The sequence below is a fragment of the Tupaia chinensis genome, unplaced genomic scaffold, assembly GCF_000334495.1.
Source record: "Tupaia chinensis unplaced genomic scaffold, TupChi_1.0 Scaffold000652_1, whole genome shotgun sequence".
NCBI lineage: Eukaryota > Metazoa > Chordata > Mammalia > Scandentia > Tupaiidae > Tupaia > Tupaia belangeri.
The window spans coordinates 1620142-1639984 of record NW_006160173.1 but is presented as its reverse complement, the minus strand read 5'-3'; the positions used below and the strand labels follow the sequence as shown (position 1 = coordinate 1639984).

The following is a 19843-nucleotide window of genomic DNA, read 5'->3' as shown; positions in this document are numbered from 1 at the left end:
TTTATTCAACAGTTTCTGTGAGTGAATAATTCTGCCAAGAAGTTCCCAATTTATTTAGATGAACTATTCTCAATACACTGCTAATTATTATGTTTTAATAATCTAATCTCAAAATTCCTTTGTTGGTTTTTATTTAAAAATTATGACTATTAAGATATTTCACATTCTACAGGAAATTTGTGTATCACCTTATGTTTCCTATGAAGAGTGATAATTTTTCAAAATATAGTGTTTTCTTTTGTGTTCACCTATATTGAAATTACCGTATTAATAATATATTTAATTTACCAGGAAGATTAAACTAAGAAGGGGCATCTTAAAAATATAACCATGTAGGTGCCAGCCGATGTTATAATGGTTACATCACTGGATTTCCACATAGTCAACTGTGGTTCGAGTCCTGGACCTGGTGGTTTAAAACTTACACCAGGCACATGTGCGTGCATGCCCAAAATCCCAAGAGGAGAATGGGGGAGAAGGGACTATGGCATAGCCATCCCTCTGGGGGGGGGGTAATTTCTCACATTCTATCTCTCTGACAAGCACATGCACCCCATAGTGAAAGTGTCTCTTAAAAAAATAAAATATAACCATGTATGTAAGCATAGGTAGTGGGACTCAAGTTTGAAAGAAACAAATATAAATATAATAAAATTTTACTGAAATTTTGCACTTAAAAAAAATTCAGAAACTGTTGTATTTGTTCATCCACCTTGCAAATACATATTAAGAGCCTGGTCTATGCCATAAAGTTAGACAAACATGAACTTTGTCTTCCTGTAGCTAATATTCCAGTAAGAAATTTTAAAGAGACTTCTTACAAATGCTGTAATTTTCACCAAAGGAAAAACCCTAGTTGCACTGAAAATTAATGTGAGATATTTTTATTAAGTTTTATTTCAGAATCAATATTTACATGAAACTCAAAAACTATGATAGAGATAGTGAAGTAAGAATGTTAGCTTTCGCATCAATACCAACAAGGAAATATAAACATTGGTTAAAATGTAGGCAAAAGATATTATTTTGGGGAAAACCAAATAAAATTAGTATGAATGTATCTTGATTTCTAGAAAAGAAAGTTTTAAATGTCTAAGTTACATTTTTTGAAAAAACTATATAGATAGTCAAATAACTAAATGTTTCTCTAATTTTCATTGAAAATGGGTATTATGAAAAAATGATGTATACATTCATAATTTTATGCACAAAAATAAATTTATACTTTTATTCTATCTTTCCACATACATTTTAAAGTCGCTTGTACTTACTGGAATACTGTGTAGATACCAATAGGCTATAAACACTTAACCACATAGAAAATGATATATAGTATGACTGATGTCTCTAGAAATGATCAAGTTATAAACATTATAGTTAACATTATCATTCTCTATTTAATTGCAGAAGGGTATCATTTGTTCATAATGCCTTTTACTCTTTAGGCTGCAAGTTCCAGGATGGAGGGGGCCTAGCCCTGCTTACGGCTAAGTGAGTCTGCATGTACATAACACTTGGAAAAAGCCCAAAGTTTTGTAGTTAGGAAGTGGGTAAGTTTTGGTAGAGTATGGCTTTGGTTAATTTAAAGAAAATTCTCTGACTTAATTTTTATTTTTATATATGTTAGAGTTAGTTACCATATGCTACTTTTATAATAAGAACATTTTCTTTGAATGAATATAAGCTAAAATTTTGAGATTTTTTTTTTGGAAGACTTTTGCTACAGGGTGTCTGAATGTGCCAGGGAGAGATAGTGAGATAAAGAGGGAGAAAAGTGAGAACTCACTCCCCAAGGGGGATGGCCACATAGAAATCCCTTCACCTCTGTTCTTCTCTTGGGATTTTTGGTCACACACACATGTGGTTTGCGTGATCTTCCAGCCACCAGGTCCAGTACTTGAACTGAGGAGCTGGCCATGTGAGATTCAATCTTGAAATGAATGGGAGGTTTTAAATTAGCAAATAAAATCGATGAGGGAATGTCAGCACATTAGTTGATGGTATACATTTTAGCATCAAGTTTCCAGTTTTGCCTCCATCTTATTTCATCTACTTTTGGAGGAAAACAGCTCTCTATGCAAAGATGTTGTAAACCGGAAATGAATTAATACTTACAAGGTATTTGGCACTCATTATTGCCTTTACATATTACCTGGTTTTTATTATTACTATAAAATGTCATACTAACAAATGAGTAATCTATAAATTATTGTTCTTTATACACATTTTGTTGTATACTTCTCTTTAAATAAAGGTAAAATATTACAAAAATAATCTTTATTCACACACAATAAAATCCTTTTCAACTTTTAAATGGAATTTAGAGGTTGAACAATCCACTACATTTATAGTTTCTTTTCTTACTTAATGTATTAATAGGAGTAAAGGCATCAAATTTCCATGTCAGCTTCAGATCCTCTATCTGAAAGTTACCCTTGATACTAGACACTTTTAAAACTAGTCCCACTTTAAAATAATAAATGCAAATGTTGGGGCCAGCAGATGATGTAACAGTGTTGCTGGACTCCAACATGGCCAACTGTGGCTTGAAACTCATGTAGGGTGCAAGCACATGCTTGTCCAAGATCTCAGGAAAATGGAGGAGAAGGGATTGCAATGTGACCATCCCCTGGTGGGTGTTTTCTCACTTCCCCTCACTGTTTCTGTCCCTCTGTCTCTGTCACATGCACACACCCAAAGGCAAAAACCTCTAAACACACACACACACACACACACACACACACACACACACTGTTCCTTCAAAATAATAGTTTAATTTGCAACCTCAAATATATCAACAAAGGTGTCAATCTCTAGTTTTTTAGAAAAGTATATATTTCAACAGTGTCTGGTCTAATTAAAATTTTTTTTTTGGAAGACTTTTGCTACAGGGTGTCTGAATGTGCCAGGGAGAGATAGTGAGATAAAGAGGGAGAAAAGTGAGAACTCACTCCCCAAGGGGGATGGCCACATAGAAATCCCTTCACCTCTGTTCTTCTCTTGGAATTTTTGGTCACACACGCATGTGGTTTGCATGATCTTCCAGCCACCAGGTCCAGTACTTGAACTGAGGAGCTGGCCATGTGAGATTCAATCTTGAAATGAATGGGAGGTTTTAAATTAGCAAATAAAATCGATGAGGGAATGTCAGCACATTAGTTGATGGTATACATTTTAGCATCAAGTTTCCAGTTTTGCCTCCATCTTATTTCATCTACTTTTGGAGGAAAACAGCTCTCTATGCAAAGATGTTGTAAACCGGAAATGAATTAATACTTACAAGGTATTTGGCACTCATTATTGCCTTTACATATTACCTGGTTTTTATTATTACTATAAAATGTCATACTAACAAATGAGTAATCTATAAATTATTGTTCTTTATACACATTTTGTTGTATACTTCTCTTTAAATAAAGGTAAAATATTACAAAAATAATCTTTATTCACACACAATAAAATCCTTTTCAACTTTTAAATGGAATTTAGAGGTTGAACAATCCACTACATTTATAGTTTCTTTTCTTACTTAATGTATTAATAGGAGTAAAGGCATCAAATTTCCATGTCAGCTTCAAATCTTCTGTCTGAAAGTTACCCTTGATACTAGACACTTTTAAAACTAGTCCCACTTTAAAATAATAAATGCAAATGTTGGGGCCAGCAGATGATGTAACAGTGTTGCTGGACTCCAACATGGCCAACTGTGGCTTGAAACTCATGTAGGGTGCAAGCACATGCTTGTCCAAGATCTCAGGAAAATGGAGGAGAAGGGATTGCAATGTGACCATCCCCTGGTGGGTGTTTTCTCACTTCCCCTCACTGTTTCTGTCCCTCTGTCTCTGTCACATGCACACACCCAAAGGCAAAAACCTCTAAACACACACACACACACACACACACACACACACACACACACTGTTCCTTCAAAATAATAGTTTAATTTGCAACCTCAAATATATCAACAAAGGTGTTAAGAAATAATCATTCAATCTCTATCTCTAAACACACACACACACACACACACACACATACACACACACTGTTCCTTCAAAATAATAGTTTAATTTGCAACCTCAAATATATCAACAAAGGTGTCAATCTCTAGTTTTTTAGAAAAGTATATATTTCAACAGTGTCTGGTCTAATTAAAATAAATGAAAGTAAAATTAAATTAAAAAATCCTTTAAAAAAGCAAAATTTTATTTGATAGAAATAACATTTTGCTGTTAACTATGTCTGAAACGATAAAGAATTTCTCATTGTCTATATAAAAATTACATTGCAGTATTTTTACTCTGGAATCTAGATTCTCCTATGTTTGCTTTCTAAAGCATCATTTTAAAATCATCGAATATGTTATATTCAGATTTTAAAATATATGCTTTTATAGCAATTCCTGGTTTAATATATAGCATACTGAATTAAAAATTCAAAAATGTTGTGGCACATGGGATGATGGGGGTAAGTGTGTTTTAAACGTTCTAAATATTAGCACGTTCCTTTTATATGGCTTTGTTACATAATTTAGCAAATGCAAAGGCAATTCAGTGTACCAGAGTGGAGCTGTACTAAGTCACCAGGCACAGATTTTACTTCTAGCTTTTACAGATGACAGTCTTGTGCTTGTATTTCAATCGTTCTGTGCTTTAAAAAAAAAATTACATCTTCTGTTTACTGAATCTACATCACAAGACTACGGAAAAGGAAAACTAAGAAAGTGATTATATAGAAAGATACTAGATGAATTTAAGATACAATCTATCAGTACTTAATTTTTGTTATTTTACAATGTAGCTTCATTACTATATCTCATATGCCCAAGTGCCTGGAGATAGTTGACACAAATCCATTGAGAATAATAACATTCAGAGAACTGTAATTACTGGTTAGTAATTCAATTTTCCTAAGAGGCAAATACTGTATCACATTCTGAGAAACATAGTAACTGATTTTAAATAAAACTTGGACATTTTATAGACTGTTGCCTACATTTTTTTTTTAATTGTAACTTCTTTGGTGGCTATGAATTCTGTATCTTCAGGGATAATCTTGATTATATATTCATTACATTTATTCCTTTGCTTAGACATACCAAAGAAAAATTCTTACATATTTAGAATTTTTTTATCACAAGTGTATGTCATGATGAAGGAATACATTAAAATTGTATACCCTTAAGCGCATATTGCATCAATATGAGAAAAACATTTATTTCCCCTTTGAAAATTTATTAACTGAAGCCTAAAGCAGAATAACATTAGGAGTAATTTTTTAAATTGCTTAGGACCTCCTTTTAAGCACATTTTTAATTTCTTAAAATTTTCTTGGATCATCGATTTAAGTGTTTCTTTAAAGATCTGTGAATGCATTTAACTTCATTGAGAGGATAAGGCTAATTTTACTTCCCATAGTTTGTGAAAGCAGTATCATCCCATAGAATAAATGGAGTATTTTTACCTCTGTCTGACCTTCGTCATATGTTCTTCATTAATATACATGTAAATGTATCTTCAAGAGTTATGCTTACATGACTATCAATAAATTTATGAAATCAGTAAGATAGTTTAGCACATTAAGTATATATGAGTTCTATTAAGAATATATAATATGAATTCTAGCTTGAAATTCCATTATATTCTGGAACTCTTTATCATGTAGCTATTGACCAATGGAATTTGGGTACTTTAAGACAACCTCTTATTCCATGTGATGTTCCCTATTGGTGTGAAAGTTTATAGGTGAAAAACACTTTTAATACATAGATTTGTAAATATATTTATTTATTATATGAATAACACCATTAATAATCAAGACTGGACTGCTTCTATACAAAATACTTGTTAAAACAACTCACATGCTGTATCAAGTTTGAAAGTGAGATTATAATTTAAAAATAGAAAAACTTTATGTCGAATATACTATTCTATAAAAAAATACATAAGGATCATCATGTTTAAACATGTGAAAGATAAATCTCAAATAAGGGCAAATCCTAATGTGCCTATTCAGTGGGGACATATTCTCATTCTAAAAGAAATAACAAAGCAATTGCGCAGATTTGCCTGTACAAACCGAGACATGCCCGGCTGCATTCTGAGGAAGTCCCAGAAGATGCCTTCCTAAAACATCCTTTCCCAGGAAACAGGAAACTAAATACTAGAATTTAAAGAACCTGGACCTTCTCCTGTGCACCCGTTAAGTATTTATAATTTTTAAAGTAACATTTATGTCCCATGGTTGACCATGGGAGCAAGGACAAGAGTTTAAAATGAAGAGCGTGGGGATTGGGGCCAAAGAGGAGCAAAGATTCATCCAGGTATTTCTCAGTATTTCGTGTATCTTTGCTCTCCTTGAGAGAGAAAGTTTGTATTATACCTTGATACCATCTGTAACATCATTTCCTTAAAATCTCTATAGAAGAAAACTCCAGCAAGTAACCAAACATTTATTATACTTGCCACTCTCTGCCAGTTATTTGTTTGCTTGTTTTCCATCATAAGCCAGCTCACCTTTACATAGTTATCTCAAGAATTCACATGAAAAGCGTGTAAAGATAAGCAAAGAGCACAGAGAAATTCCATGACAAAATGAACCTTGTGTCTATTTATTTCACAGTAGCAGTTTCTCCAAACATAGTGCATATAGGTATTAGTATCAATTTAAATATTGAAATTAAAAGCAACCTTTTTGACTAAATATAAAAAAATGTTTCTAAGCTATTATAAGAATACATATAAAATCTGAGTTAAATGGTTAACTGTAAAGAAGCAAATGAGTAAAAATTTTTATGACCTTTAGATTTTAATACCTAACAGTTCTCATATGGGGCGAAAGGATTAGATGGCTATTGTTATTATTATGGTTTGGTAGTCTCACCCAAAATACTTATTAAAATGTAATTGCAATTGTGATAGCACCAGGAGGTGAGATTATTAAGAGGAGATGAGGACATGAAGAGTCTGCCCACATAAATTAATTAATGCCATTATTGTGCTAGTGACTTTCTTATTGCAAGTGTAGATTACTACAAAAGTGAATTTGCTCCTTTCTTTCTTTCTTTTATTTGTTTATTTGTTCCATAAGTGAGAGATGAGAGAGATAGAACACCCCTTGCAACGGGGGTTTGATGCTACAGTCCACTCTCATCCTTAGCCAGCCCTAGATGGCGGGTGCATATGTTCCCAGCAAATGTAGGGACGTCCCCATTGCAAATGTGGGTCAGTGGTGCACAGCGTTGTATTTCACCACGGCACCGCCATCCAGCCCTGAGTTCAGCCCTTTTTCGTTCTTTCACTAGCTCTCTCCCCCTTCCTGACATAGTAAGAAGGCCTTTGTCACATTCCAGCACATTGATATTGGGCTTCCCAACTTCTGGAATTCTGAAAAATGTATGTATTTTCTTTCTAAATTATCCAATCTGTGTTGTAACAACACAAAACAGACTGAGAGAATTAGATACGTATGATTTTATATCTTAAAAAAGACAGATTAATGAGCTAAGGGCATAAAGTCCTAAGGGGCCATTTTGCTCTCCAAATATATTCCAAATTCTGTGTCACCCAGTCTGTGTTCACCCTGACAGTCTAACATAGCAATTCATTGTTTATACACTTCAAACATGCTACTCCATGGTCACTGAACTCTTCTGCTTTGCTACATCAGTTCATGTGGTTCCTGTTGCCTGAAGTGCTTTTTCCTCCCCATCCCATCTTGCTTTATAATTTACCAAATTTTTAAGGTTTATCTCAAATGTCATCTGGCAAAGACCTAATTTCTCAGCCATGGGTGCCAACAATTAAACTATCTGTGGTACACTGAATTTGTAATGCCTTTAATTTAATATGGACCAGAGATTTCCAGACTCACAGAAGTGCGATAATGTGTTGTTTATTGTTAATGATATACTCAAACTAATTACAGAGTTCATATTGTTATCATTGAGATGACATGCAACAACATGACGATGTTACATAGAAAATGGCAAATCAGCATTTTGTGCAACCATTTCAAATTTACATGTTTTGAGAATGAAGTTACTTGAGCTCTTATTTTTTTATCAGACAACTAAATTGTATTTTTTTCCAATGTCATATATAAATATATGCCTCCATTCTTCAAAGTATGTTTATATGCATTCACAGACTAAATACTAGCACTTAGTATGTTTGTCTTATATTTATACTAAAAAAATACATTGTTGCAAGCACACTGTCAATATACATGATTAATATTTTACAAGAATAAATTCTATATACTGTTCTAAAATATTTTTATTGTGCAAGTAAAATCTATAAGTGAAAGTTGAAATTCTAAGAGTATAATAAAGTTGAAGAAATATTACTATTTAAAATTCAAATTAAATTTAAATATTAGCTATTACATATGAATATTAAAATTAAATTTAAATTAGTATTAGTATTTTTTCATTTCAAAATAAAATTCTTAGTGATATGTATGCAGCCTTTTTGTATAAATCTTAGAACTGTAAACTTCAGTCACATTTTTAAAAATTTATTTTATTTTAACTTTACGTATTTATTTATCTTTAGTTTGACCAGAGAGGAACAGAGAAAGAGAGAGGGAGAGAGAGAGAGAGAAAGCAGCCAGGTCTGGGACTTGAACTGCAGTCAGCCATGTGGGAGTACAGCATCCTTTACCATGCCATCCGCCAGCCTGGCATTTGTTTTGCTTTTTCTTTTTTAGAATTATTTTATTTCATTTATTATCACCATTTGTTTAATTTAACCAGAGAGAGACAGAGAAAGGACAGGAAAGTAGGAAAGCAAGCTTTCAGGTTTAGGGCTCAAACTGATCAGCCAAGTGGGAGTCCGGCGCCTCAACCACGCCACCTGCTGGCCTCAGTCACATTTGTTTTTTTTGTTTTGTTTTGTTTTGCTCTTGGAGAGATTTTTGCTATAGGGCGTGTGCAGTCGCCAGACAGACAGAGACAGAGAGATAGAAAGCGAGAAATCACCCCCCAAAGGTGATGGCCATGCCACAATCCCTTCTTCTCCATTCTCCTCTTGGGATCTTGGGCACGCACGCAGACATGCCCAGCGTGAGTGTTAAGCCACTGGGGCAGGGACTCGAACCACAGTTAACCACGTGGGAGCCCAGCGACATAGCCATTACGCTAACTGCTGGTCCCAGTCACATTTGTTTTTAAAGGCATACATCTATTAGTTGACCTCCATCAGACTTGAAATGTAAAACAGTTTTGTAGTTTGAGTTTGGCTATACTGAAATCATTACATTAAAGGATAAATTAGGAGAGGCCAGCAGGTAGCATGGTGGTTAAGGTACTGGCTTCCCACATGGGTGAACTTGCTTTGATTCCTGGACCTAGCAGCTTGAAAGTCCCACCCAAAATCCTGAAAGGAGAATGGAGGAGAAGGGAATGCAGCATGATCATCCCCCTCCCCAGGCACCTCACCTCCCACCAGGGGACTGATTTCTCACTTTCTCTTTCTCTGTCTCCCTCATGTGCCCCATGGAAAAAAACTAAAATAAAAAATAAGTAAATAAATAAAAACTTAAAAAAAAGAAAAGAAAGACAAATTATGAAACTCAATTAGAACCATAAACTTACCCAAACCCACGGAAATTTTTTAACATGTTTGTTAATATAAAAAGTCATTATTTGTTGCATGATGCTATTGCAAGAACAACGGGCAAACTCTCGACATCAATCCCTGAAATTGGGATTATCTGGGAAGTCAAAGTCAACTACACTGTATATGCATTTTTTTGAAATAGCATTTCTTTGCTTATGCATTTATTATTCTCCTTATAATGACACAAAGTTTAACATCTACCAAGAAACTAGATTTTAAATATTTATCCACACACCAGTATAGAGGCAGAAATTTGCCTGTTAATTACCCAACAGCTAGCACTTACAACATACCAGGCTCATATAATGAAGTCAATAAATATCTGTGTAACAAATAGCTGTTGTTAAAAAATAAAATTTTTCAGTTTTTCTACTTTGTGTTATTCAACATCCTGAATTAATACACTCTTATCCATCTTTTTACCTATATCAGCAATATTTGTCATAAATATTTTCTCATGTCTTCTAGCAGCAAATACATCCCATTCTCAGGTACTTATACTCTTTTTTTTTTTTTTTTTTTTGAGAGAAAGTTTTTTTGCTACAGGACACGTGCTCTTTCCGGAAAGAGAGAGACAAGAAGTGAGAAATCATCCCCCTTACCCACCCATGGAGGATGCCATGCCTCAATCCTTCTCCTCCATCCTAATCTCTGGGTTTTGGGCACTCAAGCACACATGCCTGGCATGAGGTTTAAGCCACCAGGTCTGGGACTCGAACTGCAGTCAACTATGTGGGATCCAGCCACCTGCTGGCCCACCATACTCATTTTTAAAATGAATTAAACCCTAGATTGTTGAATGTTTCATGCAATTTACCCAGGTTTTAGTAGGCCATGTGACTCCTGAGCCCTAGAACTGTAGCTGTCCTGAACTTAGAGAGAGAACATGATAACTCAGCTTATCCAATGGGAATGTCAAGCCTGGCCAAGGGCTAGGACACATGTCCGGGATGCAGAAACAGGGCTGGGCATCTTTTCTGACCGCTTCACTGACCTAATGAAAGCCCAGAAGCAGGAAAAATATGCTTTCTGACAACCTTGCCCCGTGAAATTTTCCCTGCTAAGTTTCTGAAAACTTTTATTCAACATTTTTCTCTGAAGTTCTAAAGTAAATGTTTAAAACTTGAATATACTGAAATTCATTTCAGCAAAACCAATCAATAAATGCTGTGATATAAAATGCTTTCTGGTTCAGCTAAAGTAATCAATATTAGAAAACAGGAGGCATAGTTTTTATAACAGAATGGGACAAACGGAGCAAATAATATTTCATCTATATTATATTTAATGGAACTAAGACCAAAAAATGACTTTACCAAAACATGCATCTGTCCTGCAGCTTTACAAGTTCCCTTTACCTCAGAGACAGATTTGGTCCACAGAAACAGAAAACTAGCGAATAATTTAAGGTGCATGTCAAAGATGTGGTACAAATTATTCTATCATCTTCACTTTAAATTCAGGACCCAAGTAATATTTATTTCCTCTGTGTCCCATAAGATGTGGAACTCTTCCAATTATTAAATTCCTTAGTTAGTTATATAATTCCTTGGAGACTTATTCCTACATGGGAAGACTAATTATTGCATAAATGTCAATTCTTCAAGAATTTATTATATTTGTGCAAGCTTAGGGAAAATACCTTTGTGTAGCTTTAATTTAAATATAATTTTAAATTTTATCTAAAAAAAATAAACAGGAGAAAATAGCCTAATATATGTTTGGGAAGGCTCATGAATGGAAGATACGTAAATAACTCATTTGTGAAGCACCTATAAAAATGGAAAACAAATAACTAATTTTAGAGATCAGAATGTACATGTAAATGAATGCACAAGGGCATGTTCAGGCAAGTATTTTGTGCACTGTATAAAAATCAATGGGAAAAACAGGATTTTTCAACAAGAAAATTCACTTCATTTGAAAAATCAAATTTTATCCATATTACATGTGTACCAGAATGAATTCACAGTGGAGTAACTAGTTCAATGAGAAAACTAAAACCACAAAAATGGAACTATAAAATAGTTACATAAATAGTTAATTGAGGGTTGGCAAGAAATTTATAACCATGAGAGTAACAGAGGTGTTCACAAGTCAACTTATTTGACAGCAACATACATAATAAAATGTTAGAAACATTGAAATCCTTCATTTAGAAAAAAAGAGAAAAAAGTAATGTTCCATCTCAGTAATAATATTTTGATGTCATTTTCACCTAGCAACCTTCCCCTACTGTATGTAGGTATGTAGGTGTGTAATACGCATTTTTTGGAGGCTTTTTTTTTTTTTTTTTTGCTATAGAGCATGTGCGCTCACCAGAAAGACAGAGAGAGACAGAGAGACAGAAAGTGAGAAATCATCCCTCAGGAGTCATGGTCACACCACAATCCCTTCTCCTTCATTCTCCTCTTGGGATATCAGGCACGCTCGCACACATGCCCATCATGAGTTTAAGCCACGGGGTCCAGGACTCAAACAGCAGTTGACTACATGGGAGTCCAGCGACATAGCCATTATGCCAACTGCTGGTCCTGTGATATGCATATTTTGAATTGTTAAATTGCTGAAAAGAATTTTAAATGTTAAAAGTTTCTGAAAACTAATTTAGTAAAACTACTAAAGATTTGTGTGTGTGTGGTTTTTATTAAAAGGTATACTTTTCGGATCTAGTAATTCTACTTTTAATATGATCTGAAATATTTTTTTACTTTTTTCTTTAGACAATTTAATTCCAAAAAATTTTCCTCCAACCAAATGCTTCAAGCATATCTTACGTTTCTGTTCAAACCAAAAAGCATGCATTAGCTTCACAGTTCTCTAACTTTGTCCTAAGGTTTGCTCTTGCCACCTGGAAGCCTCCTCGCTTAGCACCAGATTAGATTCCCGTCAAGGAGTCAGAAGATAGCTTTAAATCTTCATTCAGTTCACTGTTTCTCTTTTGCCTAGTTCTTAGAGACACTTTATTTTCTTCCTTCCCCAGACACTTAACACAGCTTCAGTTTTAAGACCGGCAAGAGCTTCAGGAAGAGTCGGTTTGTGGCTTGGGTGGTTTCCATGTTAAATTCGGCCACAGGCACTCCCCTGGCCCACACCTGAGGGGCAAACAAGCCAGCAGGGTAGACCACCGTGGATGTTCCCACCACCAGACACTGGTCACGGAGGGCGAGGTCTCTGTCCACCTCCTTCAGAATGGCAGAATCTAGGTTTCCTCCAACCAAGCGACGTAGGATCTACGTTTTCTCCAAACCAAGGGACGCGAGGCCGCAGCAGGCCCAGCGCCCTTCCTCTTCACACCTGGTGTGTTTCTCATCTGGGGTTTTGGCATCTTGATTTTCAAGTTCTGGTGCACCTCTTCCTGATAAGGATGGATAAATGGAGCTCTTGTAATTTTCAGCCACAACGCCACAAGACATACATTACGTTTTAAAAAAGCTCCTATGCAGGAACCAGCAGTTAGCATAATGGTTATGTTGCTGGACTCCCACGTTGCTGGACTCCCACGTAGGCGAGCACGGTTCATGTCCCGGACCCACTGACTTAAAACTCAGGCAGGGCGCATGTGCGTGCGTGCCCAAGATCCCGAGAGGAGAATGGAGGAGAAGGGATTGCGGCGTGACCATCCCCCCTGGGGGGTGATTTCTCACTTTCTGTCTCTATGTCTCTCTCTGTCTATCTGGCGAGCGCACGCGCACTATAGTGAAAACCTCTCAAAAAAAAAAAGCTCCCATGGACGTCCAGAAGCTTCTTGGGGCCGCTTAGCGGTGCAGCTGGGAGATATTCTGGGTGATGACTGAGACCCAGCAGCCCTTTCTGCCCAGCTGGACCTCAACATCCAGCGATGGTGAGGTGCCCGGGGTTGGGCTCCTTGCTCTATGTGACCTGTGACCTTCTGCCTGTACTATAGAACTTCCACACCCGGGCACAGGTCTCGTGCAAAGGCCCGAGGGGTTGTCAGGTCCTGAGCTCTTCATTTTCTCCAGTAACCTCTGGCTTCTCTGAAAAAGTTCAGCACTCACAGCATCCCCGGAAACGATGACTATGTGCTTTGCTTCTGCAAAAACTTTCGAAAATCTGCCGTATTTGAACTCAGATGAACCATCCTCAGGCAAATCTTGGCCTGTGAGTAGGCCAAAGGCTTCAGGCCACAGTACAGCTGAGAATTTAATCAGCTGGGACAATCCGGAGAGGTCTCATCAGGATTTCTTTGTAGTTCTAATTCCTGAGGTAAGCTTCAGGAGGCAGCTGAGTAGGCACAGAGGTGGGACAACTATGTTCTGAGATTCTAACTAAGTATTTAAACAGAATTTATATTAGAAAATTTTAAATAGTTTGAATTGTGAACAACAATAGAATAGGAAATGACTTGTGCTAAATATGATGCAGTTGGGACCAGCAGTTAGTGTAATGGCTATGTTGCTGGACTCCCACGTAGTTGACCGCGGTTCGAATCCCGGACCTGGTGGCTTAAACTCATGCCGGGCATGTGTACGTGCGTGCCCAAAATCCCGAGAGGCGAACGGAGGAGAAGGGATTGTGGCGTGGGCACCCCCCTGGGGGGGGATTTCTCTCTTTCTGTCTCTCTGTCTCTCTCTGTCTGTCTGGCAAGTGCACGCGCCCTATAGCAAAAACCTCTCCAAAAGACAAGAAAATTATGATGTGGTCACTGCAAAATTCTGATTATTTTTAAAAATTCTCTTTGTTTCTTCTATGACACAGAGACAAAGAAAGATTGAGAAGCACCCTAACAGGAACTGAATGTTACGATTCACCCTAGACCCAGCCAGACTGTACCAAAGGACTGCACTTCCGTGCCTCGCATGTCTAGGGCGGTCCTTAGATGTGAACCCGGTACCTTCCCCATGTGAGGAGTCACACTGCTGCACCACCTGCCTCTATGATATACATATCTTTTATTTTTGAAGACATTTATATCCAGAGACATTAACATTATAAATGACTATGTGATAAAGAGTATAACACATGTTTGTGGGTAGATTGGTTATATGTATGCATATATGATATAGGTTTGTGAAGGTAACTATTTTTGTATAAATAAAGCTCTCTCTTTCCACACGCACAAATGCATACTCATGCACCTCTTTTGCTTGCTCTCTTTCACACGCATACAATGAGACATTAAAATAAAAGCAGGGTTAATCTTCAAATACAGATACTTTTGACTTCCATCTCTTTCATTTTCTTTCTTCTTCAAATTGCCCATTTAAGGATATAAAATATACCCTTAAAAAATACAGTCACTTTAGAAAGATTATATGACAGAAGATTGTTTAAGTAGTCATTATATGGTGAACTGAAAACTAGGGATATAAAAGGAATGCACTGGAGCTTGAGGAAGGTTATGACCCCACAAGTGCATGGTCATTGAGTGTTGAGAGACAATAGTTACAGACAAACTTGACCTGAAGAACAGGATAAAGTGTTTCAACCAAATGAAGCACAGAAAATAAAATCGCTTTGGTCACACTGTAACTGTTAGTCTACAATATATGCACTTACGTTGTGGAGAAAATTGGATAACAATGGGCAACTTTTTTTCAGTTTATAAATTATATATATATATATATAGCTCTTTCACATTACTTGAGGAAGGTTATGACCCCACAAGTGCATGGTCATTGAGTGTTGAGAGACAATAGTTACAGACAAACTTGACCTGAAGAACAGGATAAAGTGTTTCAACCAAATGCAGCACAGAAAATAAAATCGCCTTGGTCACACTATAAGTGTTAGTCTACAATATATATATATATATAGCTCTTTCACATTAAAATTATCTACGCTTCCAATGTTTTTTCATATGTTAGTTGTCTAAAACTAGAAATATATTCATCAAAGAAATATTTGATAAAGTATTTCTAACTTTCTCAAACATTCTTCCCAAATCTGATTTCCTCATAAGAAACATTAAAATACTACTACAAATAAAGAGTAATATGACAGTGGTTTAAACTTTCAAGTGGTTAAAAAATTATGAGATAAAGCATTGAGCATCCCATAGTGACCAGAGGCTTTGTTTTCAAAAATATTAATGTTGAATTCAAATGACAATTTTTTTCTTTCATTGGTTTAAGAAGTATTATTATTTTATTTTTATGTCTAGGTAAAGTCATTAGTGCTTCTAAGATCCCTCAGAATGATTTGTGTATTTAGGTTAGGCTGAGGTCCACTGCACTATGCAATTCGTTGGTCATTTTCTAGTAACTTGGGCATGTTTCTTAACGTCTTTTAGACACAGTTCTCAGGCTGCAAAGAGATTTTAGTAGAATCTAATAGATAGCATTATTGTGTGGGGTACAAATGACATCCTAATTTTAAAGAAACTATCCCGTGTCTGGTAGACCAAACATATGTTCTGTAAATATTAAATCTTTTTTATGCCAAATTATAAACAACTAATTTACTAATGTCACACTTATTTGTACAAAAAGTCCATTCTTATTTTCATCTACAAACCTTAATAGTTGTATGCTTCAGTAACAGAAATGAAAAACTCTAAGACTTTTTTTCTAAATTCTACCAAATTCTACACCACTAAGGATATTTATTACAAGGAGGCTATCCAAGATATATAAAGAGCTTTGACAATCTCAGTAGACTGAATGTTTCTGTCTCCTCAAATTTCATATGTAGAAGCCCATCCCAGTGTGATAATAATAGTAGGTGGGCCTTTTAGAGGTGATTAGGTCATGAAGATTAGTACCTATATACAAAAGAGAATTTCCTTCCCCTTTTGTCTTGAAATGACACAGCAAAAGGAAACTGTTCATGGACCAGGAAGTGGACCCTCATCAAACAGTAAATCTGCAATGATTTAATCTTGTACTACCCAAGCTCCAAAATTCAGAAGTAAAATTTTAATTATACATAAGATATTTAATTTATGGTATTTATTATAACAGCTTGAATCTATAAAGCAAAATGAAATGATAAAATGAGAAAAAGCAACCTCATGACTTGGGATTTGGGAATGGAGTAAGGAATTGGTTTTAGCAGCTTCCTAATAACTCTTAATCAATATATTGAGAAGACCAGTGCCTCATTTGACAGTATAATCAGTAATGTTGTTAGCATTTGAAAATGTATTGCTAATCTGTTCTGGACTAAAGTAATAAAGGGTTCTAACTATAGGAAAGTGTTTAAGTTTTTAGTAGTGACAATACTAGGAGTAAGACTAAGGGAAAAACTGGCAATAAAAAGACCAGATCATATAAGTACAAACAAGAGTCAAAAAAAAAAAAATTCTGTGATCATTAACAAAGACATACTTCTGGGGAAGCAGTTCTCAGTAGAAGACTAAGGCCAGGGATATTGTAACACCTGAGTAAAGAAAAGTCTAAAACTAAATGAACTGTGAGGAGAATTTATATGCAATTATCTGAGCAGTCTCTTTAACACTTCACAAATAGAGGTAACATTGATATTGGAGACTTGGCCAGACTAGGTATAAAATTTCATACCTATACTCGCTTGTTCTTTATTACATCTTTGTGTCCCAATCTACACTGCTCTGATCATTGATCTTGAAAGAAAATGCCAAAATATGAGCCTTAATAAACCAGAGAACTTTGTCATTTAATATTAGATAGTTCTACCCGTGTTATATTCTATGAGGCTTCCTTACCATCCAGTTGACTTCCTTAATGGATTGAATTTTAGCAAAGCAACTTATTAAAAACCCCAGTTTAGAAATCCATTGAATTTTAGCAAAGCAACTTATTAAAAACTGAAGTTTAGAAAACTAATAAGGACACATTCTCTTCATGTACAAATATGTTAAATATATTATAAGTTAATAAGGAGAATGCTCTTCATTGGAAAAAAAAAATACCTCTGCTCAAGAAAATTTACTAGATTAATTGAAACAATTGTTTTATTGCAAACACTTACATTTCAAATGTCCTTTAAAAGCATAGTTCTTTTTGTCTGTGTGAGTTTAGCAATGCCTTTTGTACATCATCTCCCAGCAGCAGAAAGACCATGCACTCCCGCCTTCCTCCTCTGTCTGCCCTTTATTCTTAGCAAAGGCCCTTTATGAAAACCCCTTTAGTACTCCAGGGTCACTACTTATTACGGTAAATACAGACAAAAAGGTCCTGTCATCCTATAAAACCTTTGAGTTTCTGAAAGCTAAAATTTAATTCCCTGTGCAAATTCAAATATAACTCAGGAATAGAACAGCTTCTCTATGTAGTTGATAGGATTATGACAAAAGGGTAGAAGAATTGATTTTCAACTGAAGTGAGAAATTAAGTTAACCTTAACCTTCACTCGGATATACATGCTGGTGTACCAGAAAAGACCGTGTAGCTTCTTTCTAGTTATCAGAAAATTCAACCTACCGATATCCATTGTTATGGCACTGTGAAAGTACAAGGAAAAATAGTGTGTGTTTGAGGGAATTGTGGTTCTCTGATATAGTGGCTATAAGAATTGCAATTTTGAAGGGCTCAGACTATCATTATAAATATTTATATAGAGATGCTTTAAAGTAGGTGGACAAAGTAGAAGGTATTTCTTAATGTAAACACAATTTATTAATTCTTTATATGTCTTATTTTAAAAGATAATAGTGGTATGTATACCACTTGAACCAATGACACCTATTTTCCTCTTTATGGCTTACCAGGTGTTCCAAGGAACTGTCCAACTGCAGAACAACTACATGGAATAATTTTGAGGCACCATTGATCTCCCAAAGATTAGGGGAGGTCTCCAATGCTACAATATTTGTTTCTTTATTTTCTCTTACCACAGAACAGAGATGAAGAGGAATGACTGACAAATACAATCTAGGCTTCTCTAAGCATGAGCAGGGGGACCAGCAGTTAGCATAATGGCTATGTTCCTGGACTCCCATGTAGTCGACCGTGGTTCGAGTCCTGGACCTGGTGGCTTAAACTCACACGGGGCGGGTGTGCCTGCGTGCCCAAGATCCCAAGAGGAGAATGGAGGAGAAGGAATTGCGTCATGGTCATCCCACCTGGAGGGTGATTTCTCGCTTTTTGTCTCTCTGTTTCTCTCTGTCTTTCTGGTGAGCACATGTGCCCTATAGCAAAAACCTCTCAAAAAAAATGAATGAAAGAAAGAAAGAAAGAAAGAAAGAAAGAAAGAAAGAAAGAAAGAAAGAAAGAATAAGTAGGACAGCTGAAGAAGTTTTCCTTATTCTATAAGGGGATCATTATTCTTGGAAGGATACTGCCTTACTGGATATCCAGACTTCCAGAGTCTATGCTGATTAGAACTTTTGTAAAGACATACCCATACTGACCAACTAGCATTACAGGGCCCTGAGAGAAACACACACATGAAGGAAACTGGAATCTTGGGCAAATGTTGCATCAGAGTTGAGTAGGAAAAGGGGAGCGATTTATAAATCAAGTTGGGGACAAGTAATTTTCCATGTGTTATAGAGATGACCTTGCCTCCTAACTTAAGCAAATGATCAATTAAAAGGGATTAAAATCTTAATTGTAAAAGTCAAAGCATTAGAAGAAATATTACAAAAAAAATCTAGTGGAATTCCTTAAGACATACAAAGCACTAAGTATAAAAATGATACATTTGTCTATATTAAAATTAAGAATTTATGCCCATAATAGGAAACCATAAAAAATTTTAAAAGACAGTCACAAATTGAAGCAAACATTTGCCACACAAATTATTTCATGGGAGTTCTTTAACATTCAGGATATTAACAATTCTTCCATTATGTATGCTGTTAATAAAACTAAAATATGATGCTCTAGTTTTATAAAACATTAGGCATTTGTATCCAACAACTGTAATTTTTATCTGCTTTGTGGAGCATAATGTAGTACACAGAAAATTATGTGCAATATGTTTCTGAAAGTTTAAAATGTAAAAGTCTTTCCTTTTAATTTCTTAACCTGTAATTGCTATAACTCAGGATAAGCAGCATGCTTCTGGTGTTCTCAAGAAGTCGCTAAAGGGGAAATTACCCTGTTTCTGTGCAGCTGTTCCTTTTTTTAGCAGCCTAGAAATCTCTACTGTCTGTTGAACTTAGCTTTGGAATTTGGAGAGGGCTCAGCTGCCCATGGAGCTGAGAGAAACAACCTACGTTGACCTCATTTTAGGCTAATGCTTATTTGAACTTGACATGTCTGTCTACACACTGTGATATTCATGAAATGACCTGCCTAGATGAGGTTGGGTCAATAATGTACCTCGCAATGAAATTGTGA

At 35.7% G+C, this 19843-nt stretch overlaps 1 protein-coding gene and 1 pseudogene across 2 annotated transcripts in view; both read right to left on the bottom strand.

Annotated features, from left to right (window-relative positions):
* CADM2 (cell adhesion molecule 2) overlaps nucleotides 1-19843 on the bottom strand; it is a 1200723-nt gene that overhangs the window by 973405 nt on the left and 207475 nt on the right. The window lies entirely within an intron of this gene.
* Nucleotides 6523-13814, bottom strand: LOC102468387 (NAD-dependent protein deacylase sirtuin-5, mitochondrial-like; annotated as a pseudogene).